Raw genomic sequence first — 16,405 nt, 5'->3', positions numbered from 1 at the left:
ATTACCCTCATGATATTGTTTGTTTTGACTATTGCATGCCTGGCTATTCTCTAATAAACTGCATTTTGCATCCTCAACTCTGATGTACCCCAACACCCTTCACTCTCAGAAATAAAGGTATACGCGAGCTGTCACTGGGGTGGTACCTTTTCAAAAGGTACATAGTTGTTCTTAAAGGGTCCATATTAGTACCTCAAAAGTATATATCAGTACCTACAAATTTTAAAAGGAACACTTTTGTACTTTTTAGGAACTAATATGTACCCTTAGATATTAATATGGACCTTTTAGTTACAAACTTGTACCTTTTGAAAAGGTACCACCCCAGTAACAGCTTGCATACCATTATTTCTGAGAGTGTTGGATACAAAACACAATTTCAATTGCTGCATTAAATAAAATCACAATTGTTAAGATCAATATGCTAATTCATGACAAAGTAAATCGACTTCTGGAAATGCATCACTAATAAGTATTAATAACTCTATTATGAATGTAGATATACAGGAACTGTTATTATAATGCTTCTAGGTTTAGTTGTGTCTTTATAGATCGTTTTAAATAACTGTTATGCTTAATTATAAATAATTATAAACAGAGTTGTAATTCATTATGAGCATGAGCTTCTATAGATAGGCTTTAGTTACCAATAAAAGTGGACTTTTGTGGAGTCTGACAAAAATAATGATAAGGGAATTTACTATGAGGTTATACTACACTGTAAAAAAATGTACGTTACACAGCTGGGATGCCAGAGAAAGAAAAAAAAAAGTTAAATAATGGCTGTTAAATTATAGATATTTACCACAAAATAACAGACAATAAATTACAGAAATTTACTGTAAAATAACAGATGTTAAATTACAGAAATTTTCATTTAAAGAAATTTCTGTAATTTAACGTCCGTTCCAGCACCCCAGCTTTTTACAGTGTAATTTTTTTGAACTGATAATTTAATATAGTAAGTTGTTACGAACAAATCACCTCATAGAATTAAGTTGAAACTAAATGATCATTAGTCAACTTGCAAAATTAAATGTTTTGAGATGAAACTAAGAATATCTCTTAAGTTGAGTTGATTCAAAATAGAGGCAACATGGGGAACTTTCATTTTTTAAGCCTAACTAGCGTGACGTGTTTTCCAGTGTGCAATTAATTGTAATGTAACTAGGAACTGCAAGAAGGTAGTATATTCACTGCAGTTCTTCAAAGTGATCATTGAAAATTATCTTGATTAATTCCACATGTATACAGTATATAGTCTCTCTCTCTCTCTCTCTCTCTCTCTCTCTCTCTCTCTCTCTCTCTCTGTGTGTGTTAGTGTGTCCATGCTAGCCCTGCTGTTGGCATTCATCAACTATATTAATCAAAGTGTCATCCTTCAATCCAATTAGATTAAATCTGTTCTACCTGTAAACACATCAGCAAACTCAACAGAGCTTCCAGACTAACTGCACAACACAGGTAAACAACACAAGAATCTAACAGAGACAAGGTGAAAAGCAGAATAACAATGTCAACGCTTTTGATAACTTTATAAATAAAGGAGGTCTGCCAGCAAAGAAAAAAAAAACAGCCATGCACACCTGAAAAGTATGTACTGTATGTATGTATGTATGAAATTATGCAGGTATGTATGTATTTAGGGTGGTCGTAAGCAATTGGTACAGCCATTTTAAAAAGATCTATTACCGCTAACAGTTGAGAGATTTTGAACACATAATTACATACCGCTGATTTGCCATTGTGTTTCTCATCCTCAACAGATATGACTGAGATTGGCCAAAAAGGTCATTGGTTTACCACTCTTCATCACTATTCACCAAGTGTAAACACAGAGCATTTCAAAGCCGCATCGATCAGATCTGACATGAGTGATCTGATGATGGATTGACTGATTGATGGGGCTTTGAAATGTTTCTGTGTTTGTGTATCTGTGTTTGCATTTAGCGGGAAATTTATATTTGTAAAATTTCAATAATGATTTGGTTCGAGGGCAACGCAGTTGCGCAGTAGGTAGTGCTGTCGCCTCACAGCAAGAAGGTCGCTGGTTCGAGCCTCGGCTGGGTCAGTTGGCGTTTCTGTGTGGAGTTTGCATGTTAAAACCTCCGGGTGCTCCAGTTTCCCACACAGTCCAAAGACATGTGGTTCAGGTGAATTGGGTAGGCTAAATTGTCCGTAGTGTATGAGTGTGAGTGAGTGTGTCTGGATGTTTCCCAGAGATGGGTTACGGCTGGAAGGGCATCCGCTGCGTAAAACAAATGCTGGATAAGTTGGCGGTTCATTCCTCTGTGGGGACCCCAGATTAATAAAGGGACTAAGCCGACAATTAAATGAATGAATGAATGAATGATTTGGTTCGAAACCGAAATTTTGGTTCGAGCCTCGGCTGGGTCAGTTGGTGTTTCTGTGTGGAGTTTGCATGTTAAAACCTCCGGGTGCTCCAGTTTCCCCCACAGTCCAAAGACATGTGGTTCAGGTGAATTGGGTAGGCTAAATTGTCCGTAGTGTATGAGTGTGAGTGAGTGTGTCTGGATGTTTCCCAGAGATGGGTTACGGCTGGAAGGGCATCCGCTGCGTAAAACAAATGCTGGATAAGTTGCCGGTTCATTCCTCTGTGGGGACCCCAGATTAATAAAGGGACTAAGCCGACAATTAAAAGAATGAATGAATGATTTGGTTCGAAACCGAAATTTTGTGTTACAACCCTGACTGTATATACAGGTGTTGGGAAACGAAACAAACTTGGTTTCAAACCACAATAACTCATTAGTATGGTGTTGGACCTACTTTTGTGGCATCAATTTGTTTTGAGAATGACAGATACAAGTCCTTCACAGTGGCCAAAGGGATTTTGAGCCATTCTTCTTGCAGAATAGTGGCCATGTTACCTGACTTGCTCCTCCAAAACACCCCAAAGTAGCTCAATAATATTTAAATCTGGTGACTGTGCAGGCCATTTTTGATGTTCAACTTCATGTTCATCAAACCACTGTCACCAGTCTTGCTATGTGCAATAGTGCATTATCCTCCTAATACACAGCACTCATTCAGCATTCAGCATGCAATGTTTAAACCACTGGGTCCACATGGTCACCCAGAATGGTTCGATAGTCGTTGACAGGGATGCACCCATCTAGCACAAGTATTGGGCCTCGTGAATGATAGCGGGTGATATCGCAGCCCATGCCATCAATGATACAACCCCATGCTTCACTCTGGGCATGAAAGTGTGGTACTCTTCTTTAGGACTTCTCCACACCACAACCTCAGCCAGATATGGGAAATACAGTGAAGGTAGACTCATAAGAAAACAATACATGTTTCTCCAAGATTTGTGCTGCTGTCACCATTGAAGCCGACGTTTGGTATTGGCATAAGTAACCAAAGATTTGGCTATAGCATCACGGCCATGTATATTGAACCTGTGGAGCTCCTGTTGAACAGTTTTGATGGAAACAGGAGCGTTGAGGGGCACATTTAATTCTGCAATGAGTTGGGCTGCTGTAGATTTATATATTTTTTAATAAAATATGTGTTAGCACCCTGACATCTCATTCAGATAGCTTCCTCTTGTGTCTGCAGTTACTTCTGTTGGATGTGAGTCATCCATCTTGGTGGTATGCTGCCATTACACTAACTGGCCAGTGTTTAAGTTTCTTTGTCCAACCCCTGTATGTACTATACGTAACAATTTAATCATTGGATTAGGGAACTTATGCATCATTTTGTACCCCATTAACTAAAGATTGTAGTCAAAACATTATATTCTATCTGGGAGCCAGTGCTGGTACAAATTTAGCAATGAGCAAACTTCTTGCTCCATTTGTATGAGCTTATTGTGAATATTTTTATTTATATTTATGCACAGTTTATTAATTGACATGTGAACGTATTTGTATCTATCTGTGGGCAGGGAGCTTTGGCAATATATTCCATTTTGTTTGAAAAAAACATGTACCAAGCAGAGTTTTTCCCATTCTTATTTAGTCAAAATTGAAAGCAGTTAACTATTAAGCAATTTAAATGTACCTTATATAAAATAACTCACCATACACTAAACCACAGGCAGTAATAATAAATAGTCAGTGCAATGTGCCATCTGACGCTCCAAGTTGAGGGCAAGTGGTTTTTAAGTGTGAATACAAGAAACGTGGGCAAAATTCTACAGGCCAGCCTTCAAGATGATGGTCAAAGGTTCAGCTATTAATATACTGGTAGTAATAAGCAGATTTCAGTCACACACAGCTGTCAAAAACACGTCATTCAAACACACTCAGACATGCAGCCGGGTCTCTGAAACCTAAATCACACTTGCGAAAAACCTGCGGCATAAACTCCAGCTGCATTACAAACATCAGAATAAAGCATTGTGGCAGATTCGAGCCGTAGGGTTTTGTTCTGGTTTATTCCTCTTATCCTCTTAAACTCCTCTGCAATGCTGCATATGGACACATGAACTCAATATTATGACGTGCCATTAAGACACTACAATTCCCACAGTCCCTTGCAGCTTGCATTCATCATTTACTAAAATAAATGAGCTGTTCCATGTGTATATAGTGATTGAAGACTTTATCATAAGAATGTGTTAATTATTTTGATAATACTTTAGTTTAGGTACTAATTTTATAATAATAATAATAATTATAATAAACTGTTTTATTTTATTAAAGTTCACTTAGAGTAAAATAAAAATACTTTATCTTTTGAAAGTGTGTGTTGTGGGTGCGTGTGTGTGTGCGCGTGTGTGTGTGCATATGTGTCAAGACCTTCAGACAAGGACATTGTGGACTTGGTGCTAAGTGTTTTGAACTTTCAAACTGCACCTTTAAAGAGCTCTAAATGACCCCATCCAAGGATTAAGTGTCTTACCTAGTGATACAATGTTTGTTTGTTGTTTTACACCTCCAGTACATTTACATTTAGCAGACACTTTTGTCCAAAGTGACTTACAATTGAGGAGGTATTCATCGATTCATCGATGTATTCATATGTATTCATATCTATTCATGCTAGAGAAGTTTATTTTATTTTTATTTTTTTAAGAGAGGGAGAGAGTAAAAGTGCTTCAATAGGTGGTTTTGGTATTATTTACTGTGGTTTAGGTGTTCTCCAAAGTTCTCGGTAAAATTTGTATTATTTTATTCAAATATTTTACAAGTGATGTTTAATGGAGCAAGACATAATCACATAATACAGCACAATACACTACCTGACTACACTACCTTCTAGATGATAATATGGAAAAGTGGCAGAAGGTAGATTTTTATGATGAATAATCTGTTGAACCATCCTAATTATCACAAATACTGCAGAAAAGCTATTGGAACCCTTATGGACATAAAATTCTCAAAGAAATCAGTCAAGTTTGGTGAAGAAAAAATCATGATTTACAATTACATTCAGAATGGGGGCGTGCGTTAGATCTGCAGAGTGGATGACAACATCAACAGCCTGAGATATTAAAATATTTTTGCTTCCCTTTACATAACAAACCACAGGGGGGCAAATTATTCAGCAGGACAGCGCTCCTTCTCATACTTCAGCCTCCACATTAAAGTTCTTGAAAGCAAAGAAGGTCAAGGTGCTCCAGGATTGGCTAGCCCAGCCACCAGACATGTACATTATTGAGCATGTCTGGGGTAAAATGGAGGAGGAGGCATTGAAGATAAATCCAAAGAATCTTGATGAACTCTGGGAGTCCTGCAAGAAAGCTTTGTTTGCCATTCCAGATGACTATTAATAAGTTATGTGAGTCATTGCAGAGTTGTATGGATGCAGTTGTCCAAGCACACAATATTAATAATTTTTCCACTTCACCATGACTTTAGATTCTATGCTGTACATTATTTCTGTTAATTGACAAACGTTTTGTCAAAGCAAAGTCAGGTCTTATTTACCTAATTAAAATCAAGGCATGATCATATTTTATTTTGGTAAAATATGCGTAATCTAGAGACCTTTGCCTTTCATATAGCCACTTCTGATACCAAATAATCTAGAAATCAAGTTATTATTTGCTGTTCCTAAAACTTGGATAGGCAACATGACTTTTGTCAGGTAGTGTATATAGCTCTGGGAAACTACATTACTATAATTTTTTTTAAGAAAATGACAAATTGTTTTACTTTGTAATTTACTTAACTTATTAAACCAAAATATTTTCCTTCAGAGATATATTTTTTTAAATACTATCTGAATCTGTTAAATATACTATACAAATTTTTTTCCTTACCAAAATCCAAGAAAAAGGACAACAGCCAACTATTATTATTATTATTATTATTATTATTATTATTATATACACAACCTATCTGTTAAACATTACTATGAGCAGTTATAGTTTCATAATAATAATAATAATAATAATAATAATAATAATAATAATAATAATAATTTTCAGGTGTGAAAAAAAGTCATTATCATCTCCGATTATCCCTTAATTAACATAATGGTATTTTTTATTTTACTTTATTTTATTTGTGTTATTGTACATCTCTTTGAAACAAACCAAAAAGCACAGTGTAATGGACATCATCATGTGGTCAAATTTTATCCTCAGTCTCTTTTTCTTTCTGATGACTTCCATCCACGCCTTGCCATCTTCAGACATGAATTCTAAACCCCTGTCCCTCCCCCACACGCCAGCTCCATATTTCAGCTTGAATAATACATAACACCCTTAAAAGGGCCAGGAACAGGGAGTTCTGTACTGTAGCATGTTCTCTGTGATCTACAAGTATAACTCACCTCAAACAGCCCTATCCCTCGGTGACTAAGAGATGGATTAGATCTCAGCCGTCAGAACTCAAGTGCAACCTCTTCAAAAACACTTGCCATAACATTAGTGTACTGCAGCGTTTCGTGTGCGACGCGCATGCTATCAAAAAAGGCAATTCACTGAATTAATACAACAATGATCTTAAGGAAAATGTGACACTATGTGTCTACATATATAAATAAATACAAATACAATAAATTATACAAACATTTAAATGTATACTCTATGTACTCAACTCAAGCTGAAGGCCTAACATGCTGGTTTTTAACACTTCTTACTTCAAGGCTTTCCTACTTTCAGAAGCAAACCTTCAAAGCCGCACATCTTGCGGGTATAAAACAAATGCAGTGTAACAGTATTCAGTGCACCAACAGCACACCTTACACATCAGTGATAAAATATTAATGTACACCGAATATGGGACTTCTGTAAGTCGTTGTATTAGAGCTATAATTAATGAGGTATTTGACTTAAAGGGGGTCTATTATCCCCCTTTTTACAATATGTAAAATATGGCCTTAGAGTATGTATGTGAGGTTTCAGCTTAAAATACCCCATAAACAGTTGTTTTAACTCTTTGAAACTGCCTGTTTTAGGGATCTTATATATCATTTAATCCTAATTGTGCCATTTTGGTAACTGTTGCTTTAAATTCAAATGAGATTGTGCTCTTTTCAAAAGAGGGCGGAGCTATAATTGATTAAGTGCAGCACAGTGGCAGACTCAAAACAAAAGGACGTCACTAAGGGCGGAACTTTTCCCCTCTGAGAACATATACAAAGAGAAAATGTCTTTTAAAGTATTTCCACAGATTGTTTTATCAAGTGTGAATATAAAAAAAAATAAATGAATACATTTTTACCATTAGAAGCTGATTATTTTCATACACAGTTGCCACACAACTGTGTTTAAACCTCACCTAAAAGTGATTCTTGCATAGCAGGTTCCCTTTAAGTCTTTTTTTTCTGTTATTCATACTAATATTTGCTTACATGCATTCTAATAGTACAAACTGTGGTGTAAAGTAAAGAATTACAAACGGCCAAATTACTGAGTAGCTTTAAAAATGTGTCATTTTACTTTTACTTATAGGACATTTTTTTGTTCTGTATCGGTGTTTTTACTGCACTACTTTCATTCAACCTGCATTCATTGCTTAGTGTTTATTTGTAATGTCTTCTTGTCTAATAGAATAGGTGATTCCTGTCCAATGAACTCACATAAAAATTGCATCAGGCAGACTGATTTCAAGACAATCTCAAGACACAACTGACACAAATCATTACACGCAACAGCTGATGGACTATTTAGACTGCATTTTACTGATGAAGATGAAAGATGTCCAATGTATGATGATACACAAATGGCCTTAAGCAAAAACTAAATGCACTACAGAAACTTACGTTTTCAAATACATGCACAAATTGCATGTATTCTATCAGTGCTGCATAAGCTTGGTTTGGGGAGCCAACTTCTATACACTGGTAGCTCTCATTATTAGTCATGTTTAAAGGGCACCTATGATGAAGATCAACTTTTGGAAGCTGTTTGGACAGAACTGTGTGCAGGTAGTGTGTTTACAGTCATATTGGAGTGATAGAAACACAATAAGTCTCTCTTTTGTTTATTTCCTGACATTAAAATAGGATCCAAATATCTGCAATTCTAAGGCCCACCGCAACATGCACCAACTTTATAATGATATTGTGTGTCACTCATCATTGCAGAAAGGCTTGAATTAACTCCACAACAAATATATCATATAACCGTTGGGAAAGTTCTTACTGTCGTATGGGAAATCTGTTTCATTCTTGTCTGTCACTGTGCTGTTTATCTACGTGAAGGCTACACAAATCTCTATGGCTCTGACACATGTGAGAATGATAGGCAGATTCAGAAAGGTGTAATAAATAATCTGATGGGTATTTTGAGCTGAGACTTTACAGACATTCTGGAGACACAAATGACTTATCTTAAATTTTGAAAAAGGGGTTAAATAGGTGCCCTTTAAAGTGCATAGCTTAAGCATTAACATACCATCACAGCTAAATTACTGACCCTATTATAGGGTATATTGTGTGGAATAATAAATGAGGGTATGATATATGGGTGATTTCGCAAATACAGCCCATGCTTACTTTAAACAGTTTCAGAGGATTCCCCCTGACAACATTGATTTTGCTTTCTTTCTGTTTTTACGATTGAGTCAACTATTATTAGCATGCATATTAACAAATTAGCTGTTTATTAGTACTTATAACACACTTTTAAGTTAACTAAACTCAACTACTAGCATACTAACTATTAATCATCAGCAAATTGACCATTACTGGGGCAAAAATCATAGTTAATGGAGAGTTAATAACAAACACTGGACCTTAAAATAAAGAGTGCACTATAATTGTATTAAATATTACAACAATTTAAAGGGGCTAAGCAATTAATTTTTTTTTTTTTTTTTCAAAAGAAGCAAGGCAGTAACACATCCAGTGTTTCCCTCAGCTAAATATAGTAATATAGTAATATTGTTGTTTGATTTAATCAAAACAATAAAAACATTGTATGTTTAACTGGGGCTGAACGGTGGCGCAGTGGGTAGCATGCTTGCCTCACAGCAAGAAAGTCGCTGGTTCAAGCCTCAGTCAGTTGGTGTTCTCCCCGTGTTGGAGTGGGTTTCCTCCGGGTGCTCCGGTTTCCCCCATAAGTCCAAAGACAAGTGCTATAGGTGAACTGGGTAGGCTAAATTGTCCAAAGTGAATGAGTGTGTATGGATGTTTCCTAGTGATGGGTTGCAGCAGGAAAGGCATCCGCTGCGTCAAACGTATGCTAGATAAGTTGGTAGCTCATTCCCCTGTGGTGATCCCAGATTAATAAAGGGACTAAGCCGAAAAGAAAATGAATGAATGAATGTATGTATGTTTAACTTTGCCAAACTATAGTAAGTTTAGACATTCACAATGACACTTGCTGTTAGAAATATTGCAGGTGAAGTTATACAAATGGTATTAAAGTACCATGGAAAAAAATTATGTGACACTATTTCTGTATATTATATTTTTTATATACACAGAGAACTGACGTTTGCTTAAGTACATTAATTTCTAAGATTGGAAAGTCTCATCTTCAACATAAGGTCACCCTGCACACAGTCTGCTTTATTTAGTAAAGAAGTTGGTTAATGTCAAGTTCAGCAATATATGTATGACTACAATTCAAATATGAAGAATATAGCAACTGTGTATTTTTGCCAAGAACATTTTCAGTTGGAAAGGCTGAAATAATATAAAATAAAAATATTTTCTTTCTTAATCCTGTTCGTCTTAATTTAAGCACAAATATTTAAAATATATATATAACATTACATCAATTTTCTAGACAAGTGAAACAATTGTGTTTTGTTTTTAAAAATAAGTCAAAATGCATTGGGTTTTTCCATAAAAAATAAAAAAGCTAAATAGTCTGCCGGTGGGCTAAGTAAAATAACAGGCATCCCAATCTAAGCCAAATGTCAAATTACCTGACATTCCCCTTCATTTCACTGACCAAAACAAAAACAGAATTTACAGGAGTTATAAGCACTGAGTAAAAAAAAGAGAAAATACATCTTCAATCACATGTTGACGTGTTATATCTGTTTAGAATATGATGCTAAAGCTCGAAACAAAGCTGTTCTGGAAGTTAGATTGATGTGTCTTATTTAATATGTATTTATTAGATTGTAAGTTAACTTTAATACATCATTGATTAATACATTAAATAATGATTCATTTACACCACACCTAAGACTTTTAATATAAACAATATAAACAATTAAATACAAGACTAAGTACTGGTTGCAGAGCAAAAAAAATAAAAATAAAAATAAAAAAAGTCAATATCAAACAGTAATTAGCTCACAACCTAATAAGCTATATTTACAATTTGGTCAGCAACCATTTCTGCTACCTAATTAAGGCTAACCTTATTAAAGGTTGATGTTAAAGACGGTTGATGTTCCACCACAAGATAGCGACAGAGGCCGCATAATAAGTCCTTAGAAGTAGAAAAGAGCTTAAGTTTCAAACTACAGCTGAACAAATCATTACAGAACAGGTAAGTGACTCAGGTAAGTCTATCTTTCTCTATTTTGAATTTTGAAGTGCTGTATTTATATTGTACTAATCTAGTAGTGTTTGCTCTGACTTTTTCAGGGTTACTTATTGTGAAATCTCTATTGCAATAGATAAATACTGGGAAATCTCTGTAGACTGATGGCATTTCATGCCGTTCAGGCTTATAATCGTATATTGTGAGCAAAATCACCAAATTTTGTCATCACTTTAGATTTTATGCTAGAGAATCATTCAAACACTAGCTCTAAAGTGACGTTTGTAAAGTAGCAATGGTTTCTGTAGTTTTGAAGGTCAGCTGTAGATGTGAATGAACGGTGGAAGAAAGTAGTTCCTTGTACAAAAGTATTTTTGAGACTCCGTGTTTGATTTCCATTTTTTATATTCACAATTACTCCATCAAACTGTTGTATAAATGAAATTTCATACTCGTATGAGTGCGATACGGCTGTATATCATCACTGGTGGGACACTAAGGCACTAAGGCTTCAAGCCAACACACACCTCCCACCAGTGGCAATATACAGCCATATTGCACTGTTACTTGTGTGATATTGCTCGTGCACATATATACAAGTGTAATATGTACACTTGTGGCAATATACAGCCATATTGCACCGTTACTTGTGTGATATTGCTCATGTACATATATACAAGTGTAAAAAAAAAAAAAAATCACATTTTGACAAAATATACTGACAGAATGAATGAATGAATAACTGACGTTCAATATATTGAATAGACCTTCTAATTCCATGATATTCCAGAAATTCTATGATCCGTGAGAACCCTGAATAATTTTGTTTTGGTTTAAAAAAAAATAAGATTTTTTTCGCTTGCCCCATTGGCATTTGCTTGTATTACAGTTTTTTTTACTGCTTTCAGTTTTTTTAAGAAGCAGAGGACAAAACCTGGGTTGATAAGGTTTAACTTTTTTTTTTGTCTCCACAGTTGTTTCAAGAGTCATTTAAAGACTAAAAGCCCATTATAAGAGGTAAAGACAGTCTAAAGCAGTATCCTCTTTTGCTACACACCATGAGGTCACATTTTGGAGGAGCTGAAATGAGATATTACGATTTCTCTTCCAAAAAAAAGACTTTTCTAAAGGTCAAAAAAATGTAACTTAACAACTTCCACTAAAGTCCTTCTTGTATTCCGACTTATAGTATTAGTGTTTTAAAAACGGAGACGTAGCCTGGCTTGTCATAGCAATGCCAACTATTTCATTGCAATCCCACTTAATATGTGCATAAATTGAGAATTTCAACTAGAATATCTTATGCTCAAGTGTAAAAAATATTAAAAGAAAATGTTCGTTTATGAGCTGAGTTGATGGGAAAAGACACCAGATCCCCAATTTATTCTGATAGTCTCACTTTGCTTATTCTTTTATGCAATATAACATATGTGTGGTTTTGCTTGCTTGTGAAAGAATATTGCAACACATCTGGACAGAGTAATGGGAGTTGTGTTTTCGAATAGCATCAATTACTATAAGATTTCAAGTCTTTGACGGAAGATGGAAGGTTTGATGCAATTACGCTGTCATTTAACTCCATTAAAAGCATTTACCTAATTTGATTGCTTTTATTCTGTACTGCAGTTTTTAAAGATATTCCATGTGTGTTTGGGTGTAGTATAAACAAATAAACATATACACAAACAACAGCACAGTCTAATTGTTCGCGAATGGTGAAAGAAAACATATGAAGGAAATCAACAATAAATGACATGTAAAATTGGAATTAGCAGCTTTATATGGGTGACCATTATGTTGATTGCCAGCAGCTAGCTCTCTGCAATTCTAACATGGTCGCCCACTGAAGCTAAGCAGAGCTGTGCCCAGTCAGTACCTGGATGGAAGACCACATGGGAAAGCAAGGTTGCTGCCGGAAGTGGTATTAGTGAGACCAGCCGGGGGTGATCCTAATGCCCCAGTATATTAATGGGTACTCTATACTGCTCAGTGAGCACTGTCTTTAGGATGAGACGTTAAACTGAGATCTTGACTCTCTGTGGTCATTAAAAATCCCAGGATGTCCTTCAAAAAAAGAGTAAGGGTTAAACCCCGGCATCCTGGCCAAAATTGCCCATTGGCCTCTGTCCATCGTGACCTCCCAACCATGCCCATACCATAATGCCACGTCTCATCATCACTCTGTCTCCTCTCCACCATTCAGCTGGTGTGTGGTGCGCAGTATGGCGCAATATGGCTGCCCTTGCATCATCCAGGTGGATGCTACATAATGGTGGTGAATGAGGAGATTACCCACAAAAAAAAATTGTGTATAGTACAGAAAAGTGCTATTTAAATGTAAGAAATTATTAGTATTATTCTTGATGGCAAAACACAAGTGTATATTTAAAACTAAACTTACATTATGAAACAAATAATATAATACATTTGAATATTATCATTACCATTATTATTATTATTACTATTATTCATATTAATATTTTTATTATTATTGCATTTTACAGTACATTTACATTAGTTAATGTTAATGCAAATACTAACATGAAATAACAATGAACAATAATTGTACAGCATTAATTCATTTTAAAATCTAATGCAAAGAACTTCTTAAAAGACTCTATCATCAATGCATCAGACAAACTCGCACAAGAGAGAAAGACAAACCCACTAAATCCAGGTATTTAGTCATGCGTTTAAGGCTGTGCCCCTTTTTCAAAAAGGTGTTTTTTATAATCTTGGTGGTCCTTAATAGTTGTGCGGAACTGAGTTAGATTTGCCATTCTTTTATCTAAAATCTTTATTTCCTCGCTTTCTTTTCTATGTTTTTGTTGTTATGTTTTGTCTGTTATATTTTACACCAGTCAGTTGGACAAGTTGGATTGTCTTTGTTTTACCTCTAAAAAAGGTCAATTTAACGATAGACCCCTGATACAAGCTTACCAAGTTTACCAAAACTTCTAAACTATTCATTTACTTTACAAGTAGTTGCAATTCCCTTTCTAAATAAATAAATAAATAATTACAGAGTCCACTCAAACGAGCCGGCAAGGTCATTGTTATATTTATTTAGTTTAATTAACTATAAGTTAATTCTGAATATTCATAATTAATAACAACTCGTTAATATTCATAAACTAAGCTAATTTTGCTACAACAACAACAACAACAATAATAATAATAATAATAATAATAATAATATGATTAAGATGTGTATTATTGTTATTATTATTATTGTTATTATTATTATTATTATTATTATTATCATCAGGATGATGTTGGAGTATTATTAATATTATTATTATTGTTTAAAATGTAGTTGTTTGAAGGTTGATTTTTTTTAAATAAATACAAATCATGTAATTTAGCAATGAATAAATGAATGAATGAATGAATGAATGAATTAATTAATTAATGAATGAATGAATGAATAAATTCATTAATTAATTAATTAATATCAGGTTAATTATGGTTAACTCTTATACTCTTACACCAAAACTCCAAATAAATAACTAATTATTTTAATCCACTGGCCATATGTACTGAATAAAATGTATATGTGTCTAGAAGCGATATATGCATAATTTCAGTCTTAAAATATTCATTAATTTTGTCTCATTTATTTCTAAATGAGCAAAATTCTTTTCCTCCCTCCCTCTCCCTCTGAATTAGCTTAGGCTTTTTAATTTTGCCCCCTGTTGATGGCAATTAGACCACTGAGATGCTCCAAAAAGCAAACCAGACATGGAAACACACACACATACACACACAAATCCTAAAAGTGCCTTCAGACAGAAGAGAAAAAGAGAGCCAGCAGTAAGAATTACAGTACATTCTGGATCTAATTACACACTCGTTTTTACTTTTTTTTTCTCTTAAAAGGCTTTCCATAGCATAATTCACATCGTCAATTGATCCGATGTGTGCTAAGAGGAATACACAATGGAAGAGAGTAATAAAATGTGAAGATGAATAAAACAGAGGGAGGTATTCCAGAAAAAAGCACGCATGGGAGGTAAAATAATGTGAGTTTAGTGAGAGGCTTGAATGAATGGTGAACGAAAGGCAAGCTGATGTTTATTGGCAAATATTTCTGACACGGGTCTTTGTGCAGAGAGCCGTCTTAATCAGACTCTGTTTGCTCTGTTATTGATTAATCTTGCCTAGACATCATATTATTGTTTACTTTCTGAATCTCTCCAGACAAAGTGAAAGAACAACCTGGAAACCCCCCTCCTCTCTCAGACCCCGGCTGTCAATCATCTCTTCTCATTTCTTCCCCATCCCCTGTTTTTCCAAAAATAAAGGAGTTGTGAAGGAGGCTCTGTCCCCCCCTGTGGTTGCCGTGAGTGACGCGGGTGACAGCTGCCCGTATGCGCCCCCTCTGAGCTCGGCATGCTGGGGGATGTAGGCTGTCAGGTCACATTATGAGCTTGCTGAGATGCCACCAGTAGGCACGTGGCGGGCACATTTACAAAACGAGCACATAACAGACAGCACGGAAAACAAGAAGCCACATTCAGAGGCAGACAAAACAGTACAAGCTCTAAAGACAATAAAGGTTTCGTATGTGCAGTGAAGAACAACTACCCCATTAAAGAGATTGAGAAATATCATAGAAGACATAGAAGATTTAGAGAAAAGTGTCAACTTCAGACATAATTTATGCACCCACCGCTTGCTGTTTGATTTTCTTTATTTGCTTTGAGTTTCTTTATATTACTTGAAGGGGTGTTAATAAAACCTTTTTTAAACCTGTCATTAAATTTTTATAATCATTACATGACATGTCATGAATGTGCATGAGGCTTTATGCATTCATATAAAGACTGTCATTAATTGCCATTAGCTAAGTTATGCCATTTTAAATGCAAAGATGACATCATATTTGTCAAGATGTCATAAATACATCACAACCTGTTTTTATATTTCTCATGACAAATTGACATTACCATTAGACAACAAAAATATTGTCATATTGCTTGACAGATTAATGACACTTTTAATGAGACAATTTAATGACAAACAGTTTGTTCCACTAAAACGTGACCAGAAAAATATCCATGACAAGTATAATGCCTCATGACCAGTGATGGGAATAAGAGTGTTATTTATAAATAAACTGTGTTAATGGTGATATTTGTTTTAGTAATGAGCAGAGTTGGGTGTAAAGCGTTCCACAATAATGCGTTACTGTATTCTATTTACATTTTTGGGGAACGCAATAATGTAATAAATTACATTTAAAATTTGTGTAATTTGATTATCTGTGAAAATGCATCTGTGGAAATGTATCTGTGTTACTTAGGTTACAAACATAGTTTTTAGAAGAATAAAAAGTGCTTCTTTTAAAGAGCCCCTATTATGGGTGTTTGAAAGTAGGATTCTATGCAGTGTGTAACACAGCACTAAGTGAATGAAAACATCCAGCTGAAACCACGTTAAAAATGTGAGCCATGCTTCTTCCGTTATTGATTTTAATGCATTTCTGTTTGTTGCTATGGCCACCATCAGCTGTTCATACATGTGCGGCGTGGT

This window comes from Danio aesculapii, chromosome 4 (assembly GCF_903798145.1).
Source record: "Danio aesculapii chromosome 4, fDanAes4.1, whole genome shotgun sequence".
Taxonomy (NCBI): Eukaryota; Metazoa; Chordata; class Actinopteri; order Cypriniformes; family Danionidae; genus Danio; species Danio aesculapii.
The sequence above is the reverse complement of the archived record's forward strand: the minus strand, read 5'-3'. Positions refer to the sequence as shown.